Here is a 21,605-nt window from a genome sequence, read left to right on the forward strand (position 1 = left end):
CAACCCAATTGTCTCCCTATGTATCATGGGAGAGGTTATCATAGGAAGTTTCTAGAGGTTATTTGGAGGGTATGTTAGTTTGGGCATTAATGTCTGCCATTGTCTTTCAAAGACATGGGTGTCAGACCCAAGTTGAATTTTTGATTTCCCATCCATTGGTCAAAATTACCCTTAAATAGGGTTAGGGATGGACTCTGTTTCACATGGATGAGGAGCCTGTTCCAGAGCTTAGGGATGCTCTGAAACACATATCTGCCTCACCAATATGTCTTATTTATGTCACAAGCAAAAGTTAAATCTATGGATCTAGTGATTCTGGTGCTATTAATTTTACAGATGTGTAAAAGGTCCATCTGGCATAGATTGCCTCTGAGTAACTTGTAGGAGACAGAGTACAAAAGTAGAGCTTTAAGGTGATCTGTATAGGACAATGTGTTTATATCTAGGATTCTCCTTCTAAGGCTCTTTTGTGGGCATTCCAGCTCTTGCATGTGTCTGGTCAGGTACATGCTGAAGGGGGAATTATACTTATGATGGGTCTGATAAGGACTGAATAAAGTGGGACTATGACTTCCTTGGACCTGGATACCATGCCCTTACTTATAAGTTGGGCGACATTTTCTTACTACCTTGGCCACATTTTGGTCAATGTCTAGATTACTATCTACATTTGTTCCCAGATCCTTGATTACCAGGTCGACTCTTAGAGGTGTCTTATTGATAGAGTAGTTAGTCTGGGTGGCAGTATTCCCAAAAGGCACTATAATGCATTTCTTGGCATTGAGTTTTAGTCCATGACTTTGGCATCAGTCATTTGTCTATGTTAGACCCTTCTGTAAGATGTTTGTGTCATGGGGGAATCTATGCTAGCCCCCAATTCGCAGTCATCTGTAAACTTGGATAGTGAAACGCCCTTGACATTCGCCTTTACCTCCAATAAATAGATGTCAAATAACAGTAGTCCCAACACATAGACCTGAGGTACCTTGCTGGTGACCATTCTTTTAATGAACATGTTATCACCAGTCCTGACTTCCTAGGTCCTGCCTGTGAGCCAGCTGACAATCCAACAAATTATGTAAGGGTTTAAGTCCAGTTCAATGAGCTTGTCAACTATAACTGAGTTGGATATTGTATCAAATGCCATAGCTAGGTCCATGTAGGTGGTATGCACTATTTTCCCTTCATCCATTGCCTTGATGACCTTCTCAAAGAAGCCCATCAGGTTTTGTAGTCATGACTTTCCCTTGACAAAGACAAACTGGGTTATTTACATGATAATTTATTCCACTCCTTTGCATATTAGACTAGTAAGGCTAACAGGTCTGTAGTTTCTCTGGTCGCTTGATAGTCCAGCCTTGTGAAGTGAGATAACCCTTGCAGTCTTCCATTGTCATGGTACAAAGCCTGCTTTGAGGCTATAGTTGAAAAGTAACTCAAATGGTCCTGATTGGTCATGTTTTAAGTGCTGTTTAGGAGGCATCCTAGGATATTCCCAGGGTCTTTTAAGGCTGTGTTTTTGGCCTTAGCAAGCGCTGCCAGGACCTGCTCTCTGCTAATAGTTGGGAGGGTTATGCTAGTAGGTATTTCATGGGGGAAGACAAGGGGGGTAGTAAGGGGTGAAGTCTGAGCTGACTTTGTCAACTAGGAAATTCACTGTGTTGGTCTGCTTTTTAATTTCTCCAAGTCTTTTGGGTTTCTCTTACCATGATGGGAATGGACCCCATTCTGAAGTCAAAGTATGATTCAAGTTCATAAAATGAGTATTGTTTCAGTCTTTGACATTAGCCAGAAGTGCTCTTTGCAGCACCCACAGTGTGCCCAGTAATGATTCCTTCATATGGAGTGACATGTATCAGTAACTCATCTAAGTACAATTGTAAATTATTTTTTATAAGACCTGTTGCTCCTATTACTATTGTAACTGTCTACATATCACTTTTCCACATTGCCCTCATTTCTGCCTGCAAAGGCTGGTATTTTATGACTTATTGTCTCTCTGTACATAAGACACTGTAGTCAGTAGGTGTAGCAATTTCAGTAAGCAATGCTACTTTTGTTTTCTTTTCATGGACTACTTTATCTGTTTTTCTTGCATCTATTTTTTTAACTGTTGGTAATGGGTGATCCCATGTGATACAAACTGCATCATTTTCTATAATGCTTTGTGGCTCAAGTTTCCAGTGTTTTTCAGCTACTTTAATATTATAATGTTTACATAATTCCCAATGCAACAGTCTTGCCACATTATTATGCCTTTCAGTAAACAGTCCTTCTGCTATTAGTATGTCTCAACCAGCAACAAGGTGTGTGACTGTTTCCAGTTCAGTTTTACAAAACCTTCATTTGTCTGTTTCTTCCACATGTTCAATGGACTTTATAAACCAATGCATACACAGTCCACTATCTTGAGCCACCAATATTAACCTTTCATCTTTTGGTTTAAATTCACCTCTCCTTAACCTTTCCTGCATTCGTTCCTGATCAACATGAGGTTTTTCCAGAAGTTTTCTATACTTGCAACTATGTTTTTGCATTTTCCACATTTCTTACCTTCTCATCTGCTCCTTCACCTTATATTCTTTCTTTTGTTTTTTGGCACATTCAGTTGCTGACTGCCTTTTATCTACTTCTGGTTTGATTTCCATTACCACTTGACCCCGATATGTTTCTGCTAGGTTAAGCAGAGAAGTCACCTTAGATTTATTCTCCTAATGTTTCAAAACTTTTACAATGTTCGGGTCTTGTAAGGTCAGCAGATATGTATGCACTTTTTGTTTATTTTTAATTATTTGACATTTGTTTACCGGGAAAGTCCAAAGTGGGTCATAGAGAACCCATTTTCAGTGGAGGCCTGGGGAGAAATGTTCCATAAGACAGCAGTTTATGTGAGTAATATTAGACAAATGATTAGAGAAGTAGTGCAGACATAAGTGCTCACATAAAATTAATTAAATATTCAACATAACAGTAGCATGGATATTACAAATGGTTACAGACATAGTATATATAGTTGCAGTGTGTTTTTTTAGTTAGTCTGTGCTATTCACAGTGTTATGTATAGGTATGGGGTAGTCATCAGGAAGGTGTAAAGTAGAAGAGAAGGTTGTTTTAGAGAGAAAGGTGGGGGTGTAGGAGTAGGAAAAGGGAAAAAGACAGGATAGAATAAGAGGTAATAGGGTGTTAAAGTTAGGAGTAGCAGACGTGGGAGGTGGAGGTGTGATGAGGTGGTTTGATATATCAGCTTGGGGTTGAGCAAGAGCATATCCAGGATTTAGAGAGGTATTCCTAGAATTCCGGATCTATAAATGTAATCAGTTTAGAGGAGGCCCATACCTACTTCAGAACGGGGAATATATAGTCTTGGTATGCACTGATTTTTATAAATCATTTGATGAGCATGAAGCATCCTTCTTGTTTTCCTGTCAAACTGATCCAACACATTTTGGGGCTAGTCAGTCACTCCAAAACTGTAAGTTCGGACAGGAAGAGCAATTTGGTTTATAGCCTGGACTTTGTTCCTAGATGTCAGTGCTGTTTTCAGTATTAATTTTAGTCTTCTAAAATATTCCTTACTAAGTTTTATTCACATTTGTTCATGTTTTATTGTTGATCCTATACCAGTTCCCAAATATTTATATACTCGTTGTTGCACAAGTTCTTTTATATCACATTCCTGTCCAAAACTGATGTTTTCTTGCTGCTGCAGCTTTCCTTCTTTAAAGGTTACTTTTGCACATTTATCAAGACCAAATTGCATTCTTAAATCCTCTGAAAACATTTTGACAGCGTGCAGTTGTACTTTCAGTTCCTCATCTGATGAACTATACCATTTTAAATTGCCCACAAAAAGAAGATGAGAAGTCTTTATACTTTGTTGCTTTCTGGAGCCAAATTGTAGCCATGACCTAAACTGTTAAGCTTAATGGGTTAAGAGCAAGACAAAAGAGCAGCAGTGACAGAGAGTCACCCTGGAATATCCCCCTTTCAATTTTTTATTCCTGGAATAATAATTTGTCCTTTATCATGGCTTAACTGCAAAGTGGTTTGCCACTGTTTCATGGTCACTGTAATGTAATTGATCAGTGCAGGGTGTATCTTATACATTTTAAAACACATTTTATCCATGAGCCTGGGATACTGTCAAATACTTTTTAGTCTATACACACCATACTTAGATTCTTCCCCTTTTTACAGTTCTCCATTATGACTTAGATTCTTCCCCTTTTTACAGTTTTCCATTATGACTTTATTTAACAACAGATGGTCCTTTGTTCCATATGACTTTCTTTTGTTACCTTTTTGTTCTATTGTCATGATTGAGTTTTCTTCTAAATGAATATAAAATCTCTTGGCATCAATTTCAGTGTATAGTTTATATGTCGTCAGAAGGCAGGTTCTTGGTCTATAGTTTTTAGGATAGCTTGCAGGTTCACACTTACGTAGGAACACTTCCTGTTGTTAACCAGACTGGTGTCTGTTTGGGGTGCACATATAAATAGTTCTTACTCATGGCTACATCTTCATGTAAAGACGTTAATAGTTTTAGCCAGAAGTTAGATACTGCATCTGGGCCTGGGGTTTTCCAATATGGGGCTTTTATTGGTTATCTCTGCTCAGTGAGGTTGGCACCATTGACCACCAGTTCAGCTCACCGATGTGTGCTGCCTTTGAGGTTTCTGACATAGCTGACATAGCTGTAGAAGGCCTTGTGGTTGTCTTTAGCCTGTGATGCTATCCTGACTTTGTAATTGTCCTTGTCTTTGTTGGACTTAATTAGTCATCTTAGTTTAACATTTAGTTTAATTGGAGAGCTTCAATCAATATGGGAGCTATTCTTCCTGATTTTAGCCATGACTTTTTTTCCTTTTGTTATATACCCTATTAAAGTACGGTGATTGATGATCACACAATATATTTGGTTGTAAGAGTGAAGGCTTCAAATTTGGATAGGTATTTGCATCTGTTACAAATAGACTCTTAACAAGTTAAGAAAAAGATCATTATCTGTGAGCATCAGGCACTATGGCACTCAACCTTCGTCATTACCTAGAGGAAAACAGTTTTGGTACTTACTTTTCCCACTTGCTTAGAGAAAAACAGCTCTTTTACTCACTTTCCTCACTTATCTAGAGGAAAATAGTTTTTTATTCAGGCATGTCCAAGGGTCAGCTCCCAGTGTTCTCTCCTGTCTATCTGATGAACCTGGGCATCTTGGGGCAATGTAGAAATTGCCTCATGTACACAGACAACCCTCTCCTCCTACCACACAACACTACAACCTGTGAGAGATGCACTTATCTAGCCAAACTGGAGGTAAAGCTCTCTCCAACCAAGACTGAACTTGACAGTCATGAGGAGAAGGTAAACATTTGCACCACACCACACTCATCACATAGTCTCACTAAATCTACACCACCAAAATCCACACATAGTAACACAAAAACATCCGCAGAGGCTCTCAATAATAATCTGTCTAAGCAACAGAGACCTCCAAAGCAGAAACGCAAGCAACCTCCATCCCCCAACACAATCCAAATGACACATAGCCCACAGACTCAGTGTGCCACTCAACCACAGCCAATAAGGCAAAACAACGTACCCAACACACTAGTCATAGGTGACTCTATAGTTAGGCACACTGATGTCCCACTCACCAGGCTAAACAAGGAGAAGGTTACTGTCAGCTGCCTGTCGGGTGCCAGGATCCGCCACATAACCCACACACTCAGGTCACTCCACAACAAGTACAAATATGACTCTGTCATTGTCCATGTTGGTGTGAATGACCTGAGGCATACCTCCCTGGACTACATGAAAAGAGACATGGAAGAGCTCTCCGATCTTGTAGCCCAGGCAGGTATGACCCTAGCCCTGAGTAGCATTCTGCCATCGCCCAGGATGATACCGCAGTACAAGGACAAAATGATTGACTTCAACAATTGGCTAAGCTTCTGGTGTCATTCTAAGGGGATCCAGTATCTGTCTGCTTGAGATGACATGGTCGACAGACCATGATGCTTTGCCACAGATGGCCTGCACCTGTCGCCCCTTGGATTCCAGATACTGGCTAAGGCTCTTGCTGCCCCTATAGTGCCTTTTTAGGCAAGGTTCAAATGACAAATTCACCACTGTAAAAGGAACAGGCAAGCAAAAACTGAGGGTAATGCTACTCAATGCAAGAAGTCTAAATCTCAAAATGCACTCACTCGAGGCACTCCTTAAAATGGAGAACATCGATATCTGTGCAGTGACTGAAACCTGGTTCAAGGCTCCAGAAAGCACCCCTGCACTACCAGGCTATAACTCATTCCACACTTTTTAGCCATGTAACCTGGACCAAAACACCAAAGGCGGAGGTGTGTCCATATTCATTAAGGATATCCACACCTCCAGGCTAGTTGCTCAGCATAATGCATCCGAGGTTATCCAAGTGCAACTAACTCTGGGCAAAACTGCAATCCAAATTGTAGCTTGCTAAAGATCCCCCACCATGCCCCAGGATTCCCACTCCTCTTTTCTTGATGTACTGGAAAATATTAGGGTTCAACCAAACACCCTAATAATGGGCAACTTCAACTACCCCACCATTAACTGGGAAAACTACTCGTGTACCAACTCCTTAGCTCAACGCTTTCTGGAATTCATAAACTCCAATGTCCTGGATCAACTTATCCACATCCCCACAGGGGTAAAAATATCCTAGACCTAGTCATTACCAACATGAGTGACCAGTGTTCCACACTTGAAGTCAACTCCTTGTTGGTCCGATCCGACCATAAGCTAATCACCCTTGATATCCACATCCCGCCCCCCACCCCCCATTATGGAAACCATGGTAAAAAATGTCTCCAAAGCCACCTTCATGCATCTTAAGACAGAAGTGGTGAACTTCATGACACCCATGCAGACTGACAATACAGTTACAACTGCTGAATCCTACACAAATGTGCTCTATAAGCACTTATATGAGTGCATGGATCGTGCTATCCCAAACAGAAACAAGACGCTATCCTCCAAAAACAGGAAGCAAATCTGGTGGTCCCCTGCCATAAACAAACTGTACAACAGAAGGAAGAAACTGTTGCAAAAGTGAGTAAAATTCCATGAGTGGAGGAGCTCCCTGGTCAGCCTCAGTAAGAAGCTGAGATCCCTTATAAGATCCTCCAAAGCTAGCTATGAAAACAAAATCGCCATTGATTCTAAGGACAACCTCAAAGCATTCTATAGCCATGTCATGAATCTCGATGGCAACACCCAGATTTGCTCTGAGTTACAGTACAACAGCATGAAAATTACAGAACCAACTGATATTGCCAACATCCTGGCAGATAGGTTCAGTGCTAACTTTACCCCACCCCCCACACCCTAAAAGGCCCATATCTATACAGGAAGAATGCAGAGTCCCTGTAATCACAACAACACAGGTAAAAGCTGCACTCTCTAAAGCCAAAAACACAGCATCCATAGGACCGGACAACATCCTAGTCTGCGATTTACATGAACTTCAAAACAAACTGGCTCCCCACTTAAGCACCATGTTCAATAATAGCCGTGTATCAGGCTTTGTGCCCACTGAATGGTGCACAGCAACAGTCATCCCACTCCACAAAGGGGGAGCCACCACTGATCCCAGGAAATATCGACCAATTAGCCTGACGAGCCTGGTCTGCAAGGCCATGGAACGTATCATCATGGAACTCATAAACAAAGACATTGTTAACCTCCAAACTCTGGATCCCACCCAGTTTGGGTGCCTCCTGAACCTGATCAACATCTTTGAGGCAGTCACCAAAGCCGTAGATGAGGGTAAGGTGGTTCACACAGCCTATCTTGACCTCACCAAGGCTTTCGACACCATCCCCCATTCTGAAATTATAGCTAAACTCACTAAACTATATATAAATCCCTACGTCACAAGATGGCTTGCCAACTGGCTCACTGACAGAACCACACTGTAAAAGTTGCAGACTGCAAATCTGACTTCAAAGCAGTGACAAGTGGAGTACCACAGGGTTCTGTCCTGGGACATCTCCTGTTTGGTATCTACTTCTCTGAAGTACAGGCTAACACAGAAAGCCTCTGGCTAACAAAGTTCGCAGATGACTGCAAACTAGGAGCCATAGTCAAGTCCCCAAATGATGTGGACATCCTACAGAAGGGCCTCTCTGAGACAGATGCCTGGTATGAGAGTCATGGCCTCAAGCTCAATGCCAAAAAGTGCAGTGTCATCCCCTTTGGTAAAAACTCAGTACCCATGAACTACCACATAGGCAGCAATCTACTTAACACCGAATGTGTGATAAGAGACCTTGGGACACAGGTGGACAGTAGTCTCTCCTTTGATAGTCACATCGCCACAGTAGTTAGGAAGTCCTTCTATGTGGCACACCTCATCATAAAGGGTTCTCATCCAGGAAAAAAGAGGTCATTGTTCCCCTCTAATTGACACTCATTAGACCCATTATAGAGTACAACACCCCTTTTGGAATGTACCTCACAAGATATCTTTAGCAGCTGGGAAGGCCACAGAAGTATCTCACAAAGAGGATTACTGGCCTCAAACAAATGTCCTACACTGACCGTCTCAAAAAACTCCAGCTTTACTTCATAGCATATCGCCTACTCCGAGGTGATCTCTGCCTAACATATAAAGCTATGTCAAACCCAGAGCTGTTGGACATGCTACACCTAAAGAAATCCCAATCCCTCTGAGCTACACACTCTAGGGACCTAAACCTTGTCACCACAATAAACAAGACATGCTGGAGGGATAGATTCCTGTCCCAGAGTCTTCCCATACTCTGGAACAGGCTACCCATCTATGTTAAGCAAAGTTCTTCACTAACACTCTTCAAGAAAAATCTTAATGAGTGGATGAGAAATAGGAAATGCACCCCGGGGATCACTTCTGTGTCTCTGCTTGACAGTGGTACAGGAAAATAACTTTCTTGGGGGTGTAAGCCAGGGAATCTTGTTGGCTAGGCTTACGTAGGCCCTTGGGCCGATAGCCTAGTACCTACCTATGAACCTATGAACCTATGAACAACTCAACAATAGCCAGTGTTCTGATCAGATCTGGAGCATTTCTATTCATTCTTGCAGCCTTCCAGCTCAGAATAATTTAATTGTCACAGGGACCTTATTTACAGAGATGGGAATGATCCTTCCTTTTGCTTCTGGTACTGTCAATTCAAAGAAGGGCTTGTACACAGCTACAGGAGCTCCTGAAAGTTTCCTCTGTACCTCTTAACAATGTCCACATTTCAGGTCAGAATTTTTAAATCATTTCTGAGAACAAAATGAACAATGTTTCTGAATTACTGGCTGGTTTTCCTAATCTCTTTAAGAGCATCCAAACATGATTCATATGGACTCACCTATTCCTCTCAAAAGCCCAGCATTTACTTTTGTGACTTCCACAGTTTATGTCCTTCTGGCCCACTAGTATTTGTCTGTCTAATCTGGAGAACTCCTGCTAACACAATACTAAAATGACTCTTTCCTCACAGGTGGTATCTACCTGCAGTTGCCTGAATTTACACCATGACATGCACTGACTGCATTTCTGCCAAGCTCCTTGACAGCTCGACAACTAAGATAATGGACAAAGTCCTTGCAAATCAGAGGCAGTATTTGAAATCATTTCATACAAAACACCTTCTAGGCTTCCACAAGTACACTTTCACTCATTTTTTCCATTCCCCAGGTCAGTCTAGCTGCTGCTCTGGCCATCTGACCCAACCTTCTTCCAAGTGGTCAAGTACCAACTGGTTCACAACTCAGTGCCTAAATCTATATTTTTGTTTACATCTGTATCTATAGCAACATTGTATCTCTGTAATATATCAAAAGACGCGTGTATATGTGTGTGTGTGTGTGTGTGTGTGTGTGTGTGTGTGTGTGTGTGTGCGCGCACGTGTGTGTGTGTGTGTGTGTGTGTGTGTGTGTGTGTGTGTGTGTGTGTGTGTGTGTGTGTGTGTGTGTGTGTACGCGCATGCGTGTGTGTCTGAGTCTAGATTTCAGGTCAGACTCGAACTGCAGACAATATCTGTTGACAGACATGACAAATTTACAGAGAAAAAGCCATTGCTGAGGTATTCCTCATTTCCATATTCAGAGGTGGCTCCATGGCTCAGTGGTCTGCCAGCTGATAAGTCATGGTTCATATATGGATACATCATTTTTCCCAGCAGAGTTCTAAAGAAATATGGGAGAGAAAGCTAAAGGGTATTGTGTGTCTGATATAGTCATTCTTAGCTGATGGGACTTCATAACACTATCACCTCCTCCAATGATTTAAAGTGTTGCTAGCTTTGTTATTGTACTCCACAATAAATAAATAAATAAATACGCAAATAAAATAAAACACCAGAGATTATTATGAAGTAATTTGGAAAGCAGGTTTCTTTATGTTTATTTATTTGTTGTAAGAAACTTCCAACTGCTACAAGTCTGTTTTCAGTTAAGACCCAGGGAGAAAAAGCTTTAGCATACAACATATATAAAAACGATACAGACAGAATAACAGATTATCAAAGAAATATAACTTAACCATATCAACAGCATAGAAACAGACTATAAAATAGGAGAACTGACTATCATGTCAACAAAAGCATATCATAAAACATTCATGTATTTTGGTATGAAAGTGTGCACTTATGGATGTAATTTATGAAAAGTACAGTAGCAACAGGCAGAAAGTACATTAGTGGAAGGCAGTAGTAACTATCAATTAATTCAGGATAGGATTCATAATAATGATGTATGGAAAGGTGGAAGAAAAAAACTGCAAGCAGGAGAGGATGTTAAAGATGCAAGACCAAAAAAGGAAGCATGATTAGAACATGAGGTATGTCCTACCTAATCTAGTGGTGAGGGAGAAGGAAATACCAGGTGTGTCCAAGGCTGCCAGTCTACAAAGGATGAGTGCAGCTGTCAGCATGTAGAACAGAAAGGACATTACAAAACTGAGCCTCACCAAACCATGCTAGAATTTGAAATACTGACAGACAGAAATGTATAATCTGGATGTTCTCAAAGAAATAATGAAATCATCACTTATTCAGTAATATGGACGGAGGAATATGTTAAATATACCAACCAGACTACCCTTTAGATGGAAATGAGAGATGTGAAAGAGAGACCGGTTCACTGTGAGACTTTCTATTTTCTCCCAGACAGTGTAACGGTCCCCTGTCCACAGCCTCTTCTACATTGTTAAAATGGCATCTGTCAGTAAACCTCTTCACTTCTACACTGCAGCAACTCCCAAGAAATGCATGCTGGGCCTGCTGGAAAAATCAGTGATCTATGATACAGTGGGTTGCTATGCTTACTGCTAATATCTGATACTTCTGTCAGATAACAATAGCAGACGTCTGTTAATGATCTTATTATTCATTTAAAACTGTCATCACAAGTCAGTGCCTTATAAAATATTGTGCTGTAAAAGAAGTGAGGTAATTGTTTAGATCTACAGAATAAAATAGTTTTTAAGCAACTTAGGCACACATTGAAATCACTTTTGATTCAGATAATCATCTATCACTTTTTCTTCAGTCCTGGAGCAATGTTTTATAATAGTTAACCAATGTGAGGAAAACTAAAAAAACAGAAGAAACAGAAGTGTTACACTTATTAAATATTTTTCATATACAAACAATTTCCAAGCACTTTATTGAGTAATATTGCATTACATGTCACATGCTGCAGTCTATATATCTGAGCAGACATGGCACTCTCATACATTAATCAGAGTCCGACATACAAACATTGATAATATTGTACGACCATGTTGTAAAAGTGAAAGAACAGCAGCAAAGACTGGAGCAATATAGGGGTAAACTCAGCCTGAAGTATATGATAAATTCAACAAAGCAAAGGAATCAGGCTGAGAGACGTATCAAGCAATTAATTTAACAAACAACTGACTTCAGCAACTGACTTAGGCGTAGGGGTGGTAATATTAACAATGCATTGGAAACCAGGGAATATGAATGGATATTAAGGCTATGTGCTGACAGATTCCCAGGCATTAATGCTGCAGTTAGTATAAAACCAATTTTAATTAAAAAGCAAATGCAATATACAGTAAACTCTCAGTTAACCAGAACTCAAGCAACCAGCAAAAAAAAAAAAAAAAAATCGAAGAAATACAATACAGTTTTCATGTGTTGCGCTTTCTGTCCCCCCATAGAAACATACCTTATGTTTTCTGAGTTTTAGAGATTTAAAAAAGAAGATAGGAATAAATCTCCTCTCTCCCCAACCTGAGAACAAGTCAAACCAAACAAATAGCATAGAGTACAGTTTTAGTCAGGCCTGTTTTTAATAGCAACTCTCAAGCAACCAGAAACCACAATTATCCGGCATCTACCAATCCCCATGGATGCCAGTTAACCAAGAGTTTACTGTAGGCAGTGCATATATTTAGTTTTAGATTTTCATAAATGCCATTTTTATGAATGTATTTTAAATTGTGAATTTTATTATTCTTTTGTGTGGTTAAACTAAGTAACATTATTGGTGGGTTGTGTCATATGATTTCTCTGTTTTAAGTTTTTAATTGTAATTGATCGCATTAATTATTGATTATGCACTGAAGAAGGGCTATGCCCAAAAGCTTTGCATGCTGAAGTCAGTTGTTTATTAAATGAATTGCTTGAGACGTCTCTCAGCCTGAGTCTTTTGCTTTGTAAATGTGAAAGAACTTAGCTGATGTCAAGAGAATATTACAAAAACAATTTAAAAAATAACAGAACTCCGGAAATTCAAGCTTCATTCTTCACTACATTCCAGGCATTTTAATACTTCAGATGGTTGCCACAATTAATTATACATGATTCAACAATTACAGTGGTTCCTCAAAAATCAGAGATCATTCCTAGAACAATAGCTTCATTAACTGTCCCTCTGCACACATCACAATCAGTTGCCTCTCATGACTTTACTCTGCCTACTAAAGGCCTGTTAAGACATTTCATGATACAATGCACTTGTAGGCAAACAGATCTGAAGAAGGCATGAAGGAAACAACGGCAGAAATCACATACACAAATATTCAAAATAGGCCACACATATGTAATAAATATGTTTTAAATAATTCTGCATTCCTTGAAACAACGTTCTTTAAAAAATAATACTACATCTTTGAGTGTTTTGTTTTTAATTACTTGGAGATGTAAACTAAATCTAAAATTATTTCAAATTCTGATGCCCAAATGCTTTTGGATTTGTGCATTGATCTATACTCTAAGTCAAGATTAAGGGTACATATGTTTATGTGTGAAATATATGTAAACAATGCATATATGTTATTGAATTAACAACAATGAAGATATTTGTTTATAAAAAGACTGGAAGTAGATGAGGCTGTTTATTCAGTCTACCAGGTATCCTTACAAAGAGAGATACTATATTGCAGAAGTGCACCATAAACCACTATAGAATGATAAAGAGTTCCGTGTAAATGTACCACTACATTATAAACAGAACACTTAAGAAATAATAATGTATACATTGTTTCTCAGATCTGCTGTGGAATGACTTCCGTGCTTATATTTATGAAACTTGGAAGAGGGTATTGTAAGAGCAACTGTGAAAATATTTTAAAAAGTGGCTATAAAATGATGAACAGATAGAAAATATTCCTTCTGCTGTTGTTCCTTATGTGTTTTTTCTTCATGCAATAGTAAATGATCTAAGGCAAGAATGCCAAGTAAAACATTTGCTGCAACTGAAGTGTCTAAGACTTAAACTCCAACATCTTCAAGTAGCTTCTCTGGTCCAAAAATAGCATGCCTATGTATAACCTTGACTATACCATCCATAGCAGCCATGATTTTTACTAATTCAGAGTTTCAGGGGGTTAGAAGGAAGTTTGCCTGTGAATCATAACCACCTTGCCAATATCCACCCTTATAGTGCACCTCCTTCTTGCAAAAGGCCAAAGCAAATCAGGCCCAGGATGACTTTTCCAGTACCTATCTGTTTACCAAGGCTGTCCTTAAAAGAGGCAAAGGTATGATTGTATCTTATATGTAAAGGAAGATTCTGCCAGGGATGGAAGAAGAATCACATAATCCTGTCCCTGAAATCTGCCCTATTTATTTGTTGATGAAAATTCAAGTCCTTAGTTCAAATGTTTTCTGTAGGTATAGGAGATCAAAGAGGATTGGGCCCTTAGTAGCACAGAAAGTGAATATAAATCACCTTGTGATTCAGTGAGGGACACAGAATATAGGGACAGAGCTTCAAGCCTGACTTGGTAGCTGAAGGTCATTATCCTGGTGATCTTTTTAGCTATAAACCATCAGGGTTTTCTAGCTGTGTGATACATTTGGAAAGAAATATACCAAAAGGGCCATTATATTTTATAATTGGTATAATCAGGGAAAAGTATAGCGGAATGTCAACTTCTTTTGACATTTTAGTATCTGAAGACCTACAGACTCATGACTTCAGATAGTGACTTCTCCTTTTCTTTAAAATCTGATAAGTTATTTGAATTTGCCATCATATGTAGCAAGACAGAATTCTGAAAGGGTACCACACCTACATAAGTTAAACAATTATGAGCTCTCAGTACTAACATACTGGGGGTATAAGCACCTTATAAAACTTGTCCAACAACATCTGTGCTCTAATAAAAGGACCAGAAGATTTTATTTTAAAAATGATGTACTAGCAAAAACAGCAAGAAAAAGCAACTTATTAAGGTTTTAGCAGAAAATCAGTTTAATGATTATCATTGGCAAAGTGAAACGTCAAGTTATGCTCATTTTCATAAAGTAGGATGGTTTCATAAATTCATAGATTAGTACTAGGCTAACTGTCCTTGCAAGCCATTTTAAGCCTAGCCAATTATCCCATGTGAGATTCAAACCCTGTACTTTGTGTTTGTAAGGCAAACACCTTAACCATTAGGCCATCCTCCCAACCCCATCTCTTTTGGCGTTCTGAACAGCTTTTGTAAGTATTAATATAGATGTTGACTGTTCAAACCTGAACTCTGACCTACACTGGCCTCCATAAGCTACTGACACAGGCAACAAAAATTCAGCACAGATTACAAAGGTATATCTCCTGTTAGTATTTTGCAATCTATCTCAGTAAGAGGAGAGACCACCAAAGACATGTCTCTTGACTGAAAAAGAGGACCTTGAAAATATGCAGATTTTATGGTTGTTTCTCCAAACAGACCTGGTGCTCAGGCTCTGGTATTTCTTACAATAATTTAGGGATGAAAATGACTTGTGGACTCTAGTCAGTACTGAAGAAGGTGTCTATTTGAGTGTACAATTGAAGATATTGGAGAAATCTCAGAATCAATGAGTGATGATACCTTCTTATTGATTTGCTCTCTCCCTTCCTGAATTAACTTTAACTTCACAGACTTTGCAGGTTCATTTAGATAAGTATTTATCTCTTTAACAAAGATCTTTGTCTTTTCTTAGAAATAACGGTAACGTTTTTTGCTGATGAAGTTTAGTTGCCTGCTTGAACTTCTCACAATCTTCACCACTGTCAGCATTGTCATCTGTGCTAAGCTAGATGGTGCAATGAGTGCAGAAGTCTTCAGCTACTTTTCTATTGCATTCATATTTGCTTACACATTCTGCCACTGATGGAAACTGGAAGACAGCTAGACACTTTTCCATCAACAAACATGTAGTAGAGCGACTTCCTGTAAATCTAATAAATTTTACAGTTAAAGATCTCCACACATGCCTGGGAAATCTGAAACATTTGAAATGGCAAGAACTGAAAGAAGCATGCACCAATGTGGGATAAACAAGAGAGCCATGCTATATCAGTGCATTCTAGTGTGAAGTCCACCATTGGTACCTATAAGGAAGGAAGACTCATTCAGAATTTCCGGTTAAGAGGCGATCCATATAAGGTGTACATAACCCAAATGAAATGCTTTATATTTTCAGTGACTGTCCTCAAAGAAAAACATTCTTACTTTGACTTATCAAAAAAATAAGATTCAATTAAACTGTACCTTACTTAATTTTGCTTTAAAGCAAAAAAGCATATTTTATGTGGCTTAATGCTGCCTTTTTACAGCAGGAATCTACTTAAATGACTGAAAATTAAACAGAAATCTAGAGTAAGATTTAATGAGAATAGCATTATATCAGTGAACTGTAGAAGTTCAGAGCTGTGACAGGCTGAAATAAAATATGCATGCAGAATTTTGAGATACTGAGCATTCTTTCCTTTGTTAAGGAGACCTGATACTGTGCACATTTGGCACACTTTTTATTAGAAAAAAACACTTTTTATTAGGGTAGAATTCATTGAGAACTTGCATTTGGCACAGGTTCAAAAATTTCAAAGATTCAAACATTCAAAGTAAAATTTATGGTTATTTAGGACCACACACGTGTAATTTGTGTAGCCTAAACACAATTTTCATGCATCAGCTCCTTCTTGAGATTACAAACAGAAAGTAAAAGATCACATACAAGTAAGAGAATGAACACAACTAACATATACAATCCTACCCCCAGTACCCATACAAAAGAGCAGAAAAATGTCAACACTATAGGTATACCCTCCCCTAATTTATAACTGCCCCATTTAAATCAAAGACACATTGAAGATTGCGCTCAGAATGTGTCATTGAAAAATAGCGATGTAATGCAGATACATAAAGAGTGATTCATAGACTGGATCCATGGCAAACAGTGTGTGGCAGAATTCCACCAGCATAATCCTGATGCATATAATTAGTCCAGAGGAAAATGTCTTGGTATATGGCATATAAATGAGTTACATCACAGTAATGATGCATAAGAGCAATTCGAGCTCAGTATTGTTATTATGAATGTATAAATGGAAGCACCAATATGATGCTGATGTATAGGACAGAGTCAGAAATAGGCTTCCTGGTACACTGTATAATGTTCATATATATATATATATATATATATATATATATATATATATATATATATATATATATAGATATATATATATATATATATATATATATATATATATATATATATATGTATATACATATATATATATATATATATATATATATATATATGGCATTCAGAGACAAGGATGAATATATAGCACTGATTTCTTTTACACAATAGCACAGCACTTCACAAACCACACATGCACAAAATTGTAAAGGATGTGATTGAGAAAGAAAGGCTGGGGGAACATGGATGCATATCAGAATTTTGAGGAATGTAACTTCAAGTCTTGAAATTTTAAAAATGCGATGCCTCATTTGCTTCATCAAAGAAGATGGGACTTAAAGGTTGCATATTCAAAAGTAGGGAGTGGTGGGGTAAGACCATCACATGACAGACGTGCCATCTGCCCACAAAAAGTACATTAGGAATTATCATTTTTGACGTGTATTCATTCTTCATAATTTTACTAGAGATCCCTGGAAACCTACATGATTCAGAGATTTCTAAATACAAAGATGTGTTAAATGAGGTAAAGATGGTTAAACAGTGGCTTACTACTCCAAAAAAAGCTGGTGAAACTGCTACTTTAGTTTGCTGATTATAGTGAAATACAAGACGAACAGGTAAGATGTACAAGAAAAAGGGAGATTTTAACAAAGCAGCAAAAATGAATATGCCCCATATGTAATTAGCTTAGCATCTTAGCCAAGCTGTTACATGCTTTAGTGTATATGGCCATTATAAGGTACAAAACACCTTTATTGAAGACCCACTACCTCAGGGGGAGCACTGAACCAAATGAGCCTGTCAATACCTAAATAAATGTCATCATGCTTTGATGTAAATTGTCTGGGGGTTGGCATTGTGAATAACCAATGGCACATTTCAGGAACCAATTTTAAATGTTACTGAGGAAGTCCTAAAGCTGCTACGCACTTTTAAATTATGGTACTTGTGACATGGTGTGTTTGATGAGGGCAGAACTTCAGTGTGAACAGTGGCTGCTCTTATCAAAACACTCTGCTAAGATGACATTCAAAAAGTCTGCCCCATCTGATTTCAAAGCTGTCCTGTCAATCTGATTGTCATTTACCTTATATGTAAACTATAGGCCCTTGATTCAAAAGTAGAAGACATGATATTAATCTGTCAATGAGGAGAAAGCATTTCTGAAAAACAAACAACAACATTCTTCAGAAGCTCCTCAGTCTCCAGTAAAGACAGTCTGTTAATAGTTAAAATTCTATTCTGTTAACCAGGAGTATTCAGTCTGATTTATTATATTCTAGTCTGCAAGTCATGAGTCTGCTAACTATATACTACAGAAAGACTGTATAACAAAAAGAGTCTTAAAACTAAATCATAAGTTTTTTAAGCAATGTGTCACTTAGTATTACTGCAGGCAAGATTTCTACTACAAATTGCCAGGTGTTAAATATCTATATATTTTCAGCAACAAATTCTTATCATATATTGAAAAGTGTATCAGGCAAGCACAATTAGTTACAAGGAGTGGCAGCACCGTATTGTAAAATTCACGGGAAAAACAAATCTGAAGCTTCCTCAATGAAGTTATAGTTAGTATAATTAAAGTACAAAATTATAGTGCAAAAACTGACATTATGTTCTGACACATCAAATATATAAAAGAACTGAGGACAAAGAAAAGCAAGTGGGAGTCCAGGATTTGAAAGCTAAATACAAGTAATAAATATTCTTGAGGACTCAAAACCAAAAGCTGGAGGTAAAAGTTGAAGAGTTTGTTTTCATATTAGACCAAATGTGAATAAAAGAAGTTAGAACAAGCACATATTACAGAAAAAGATAACTACCTCACTGAATGGGTATCATCAGTAGTAACAACACCAGAAAAAAGATAATTGCCTGGTCTCTCTCTCTCTCTATAAATATATGTATATATATATATATATATATATATATATATATATATATATATAAATAGAGAGAGAGAGAGATAAATATAGACAGCTGGGATAGTGGGATAGATATACCCAGAATATACAGCTATAGATAGATAGATGGGAAAGATATACCTAGAACGGCACTATCATAATGTTTACAGGTCAGCATGGAGAGAGTCCAGAATGTACTTGGGGTGCGTTTTTTTTGTATTAGGGCTGGAACTGTGTGTGAGTTTTGCCATGTTAGGATAAATGTAAGGGTTAGATAAGAGATAAGCTTTAGTACTGTGAATGTTTGTTGCTGCATGTGTCTGTCTGTGTCTAAACCTGTCTTGTGTAGTGGTAGCGCTAAAGGTAGAGCTTTTTCTAAGGTGCAGGGTTAGTGTTTGACTTAGGGTTAGAATGCATTAATAAAGTGGTGCAAGGCAACATGCCCACCCCTACCCACTATACTGTTTGATAGTCTCTAACCATGCACCTTACCCTAGAAAAAAACATTTCTGTAATACTTTCACTATTCAGTCAAACCACGTCTTACGGTGTTGCCGTATTTTTTGTGTGTGTGTGTGTGTGTGTGTGTGTGTGTGTGTGTGTGTGTGTGTGTGTGTGTGTGTGTGTGTATGTGTGTGTGTGTGTGTGTGTGTATTTTTAGTGTAAATTGCTCAAAGAAGTAGAGCATTTGACTGTTTTCTGCTAATAACTTGTAGTTTTATTTTTTTTCTATATGTCAGTGTCTGTATTTTGATTTGTCTACATTTTGAAGTGTTACTACTTTTGTGTCAGTATTGTGAATGTCTACATTTTTAACTACAGTCTGTCTCTCACACACACACACACACACACACACACACACACACACACACACACACACACACACATACACACACAAACACTCACACACACTCACATATAATGTGTATGTGTATGGATTCCATTCAGAATGTCATCATACAGTAGCACTGACTTGCACAATCCCGAGACAACAACATCAGTCACTTACAGGACATAATGTACAGAACATCAAGAAGTACAATACTGAGAACACGTCATAGCAGGTAAGACACTAGTGCAGCTACATTGCACTGAAAACAAACTTACCAGAATAACATCAATTTCACCGGGGCAAGCCATCCCCCTGCACCCGTACATCTGCTGCTTGAGATTTATTTATTTATTTGCAGTTTGTTTGCCAGGATAGTTCATTGGGCCACAAGGAGCCTGCTTTCAATGGAATCCTGGGGAGAAAAGTTCCAGAAAAATATAAATATGTAGTACGCATTCCACATATACATTACAGATTATCTCATAAGAATAATAAGTAAATATGATAAGAAAAGGTTGACAATGATAGAATACATCAGTATAGTTCATTAAACAGGAATAAAAAACACTTTTTTTTTTTTTTTTTTTTTACAAAAGTAGCAGCATATGGTAGCTGTTAAGTAGTTGGTCAAATAGTTCAATAGAGCTGTAGAACTATAGGAGGCAGTGATGGTGTATTTAGTTCTAGGAGAGTAGGAAGTGGTATTAGAAGGATTAGGTAGGATAGGAACAGGAGCACTTCCATTGTAAAGTTAGGTGTGAGTTCAGCAAGGTTTTAAATGATGAAAGACTGCTGGTGATGCGGATAGGAGATGGTAGAGAATTCCAGAGGCGTGCAAGACAGAAGGACATTGGGTGATTCCCAGCTGGACGTGTGGGTTTGTGCAATTTAATTAATTTTTGTGAATTGGATCTTAAAAGTCATTCTGGTTCATGCATTTCAAAGGTAGTGGCTAGGGAGGGACAGAGAGAGGGGTTGTAAATGAGTTTGTGTGCTTGGATGAGTTTGATATAAGTGAGGAAGTTAGGTAGCTCAAGCCAGTTTAGTTGGTGAAGAGAATTACAATGGTGAGAAATGGCTCTTTGACCTGCTGCAAATTTTGATATCTTGTTATAACAGGAGGAGAGTTTTGTTTTGAGGGAGGATTGCAGGTTGGTGAAGATAGATACACCATATAGGAGAGATGGGATGAGATAAGTATTGGTTAATATGAGGCCGGTGAAAGGAGAGATATAACAAGTATGGTGGTATAGCGTACCAAGTTTTTTGTGGGGTGTTTGATATTTACTTGTAAATGTTTGTCAAATTTTAGTTGATCATCTATAAATAGTCCTAGTAGTTTAGTGCCAGAGACTATTTCTAGGGGAGTATTGTTTTTGCTGGTGATTATGAATGAGTGTTTATCTAGGGACAAGGTTTTGGAGGCGGTGAATAACATAAGTTTAGTTTTGGTTGCATTAAGAGCCAGATGGTTGTCTAGCACCCACTGCACAGTATAGGAGAAGGCACTTTGGGTAATCTTATTTAGAGTGAGGATAGAAGGGGAGGAGCAGATGGTAGAATCCTCGGCATATTGGATGAGGCTGGAGTTTGGAATGGCTTGGTAGAAGTCATTAATGAATATATTGAATGGTTAGGGGCCTAAAATGGAACATTGGGAGACACCTGTGGGAGTATTAAGGAAAGGTGAAGTGGCTTTATTCCATTTGACTGCTTGTTGTCTGGTTGTGAGGTAGCTGGAGAACCACTTGGTACAGGAAGAGCATAGGTTTAGTTTGGAGAGTTTATTAAGAAGCAGGTTGTGGGAAATAGTGTCAAATGCTTTAAAGAGGTCGAGGAGAAGGGTGGACATGAAATGGCTGGAATCATGGGCTTTGTTAATTGTTTCAAGGAAGGAGAGGAGGGCAGTGGAGGTGC

General features: G+C 38.4%; 1 long non-coding RNA gene across 1 annotated transcript in view; it reads right to left on the reverse strand.

The window, feature by feature from the left end:
• Nucleotides 1-10,389: 10,389 nt before the first annotated feature.
• The window catches only part of LOC122788122, a 75,266-nt gene continuing 64,050 nt past the window's right edge, over nt 10,390-21,605 (reverse strand). The window contains exons 3-4 of the long non-coding RNA XR_006362613.1: nt 19,964-20,100; nt 10,390-10,935 (exon numbers count right to left, since the gene is read on the reverse strand). This is a non-coding gene — a long non-coding RNA (uncharacterized LOC122788122). The remainder of the gene's footprint in view (nt 10,936-19,963; nt 20,101-21,605) is intronic.

This window comes from Protopterus annectens, chromosome 13.part0 (assembly GCF_019279795.1).
Source record: "Protopterus annectens isolate FY-2018-M chromosome 13.part0, PAN1.0, whole genome shotgun sequence".
Classification (NCBI taxonomy): Eukaryota; Metazoa; Chordata; order Ceratodontiformes; family Protopteridae; genus Protopterus; species Protopterus annectens.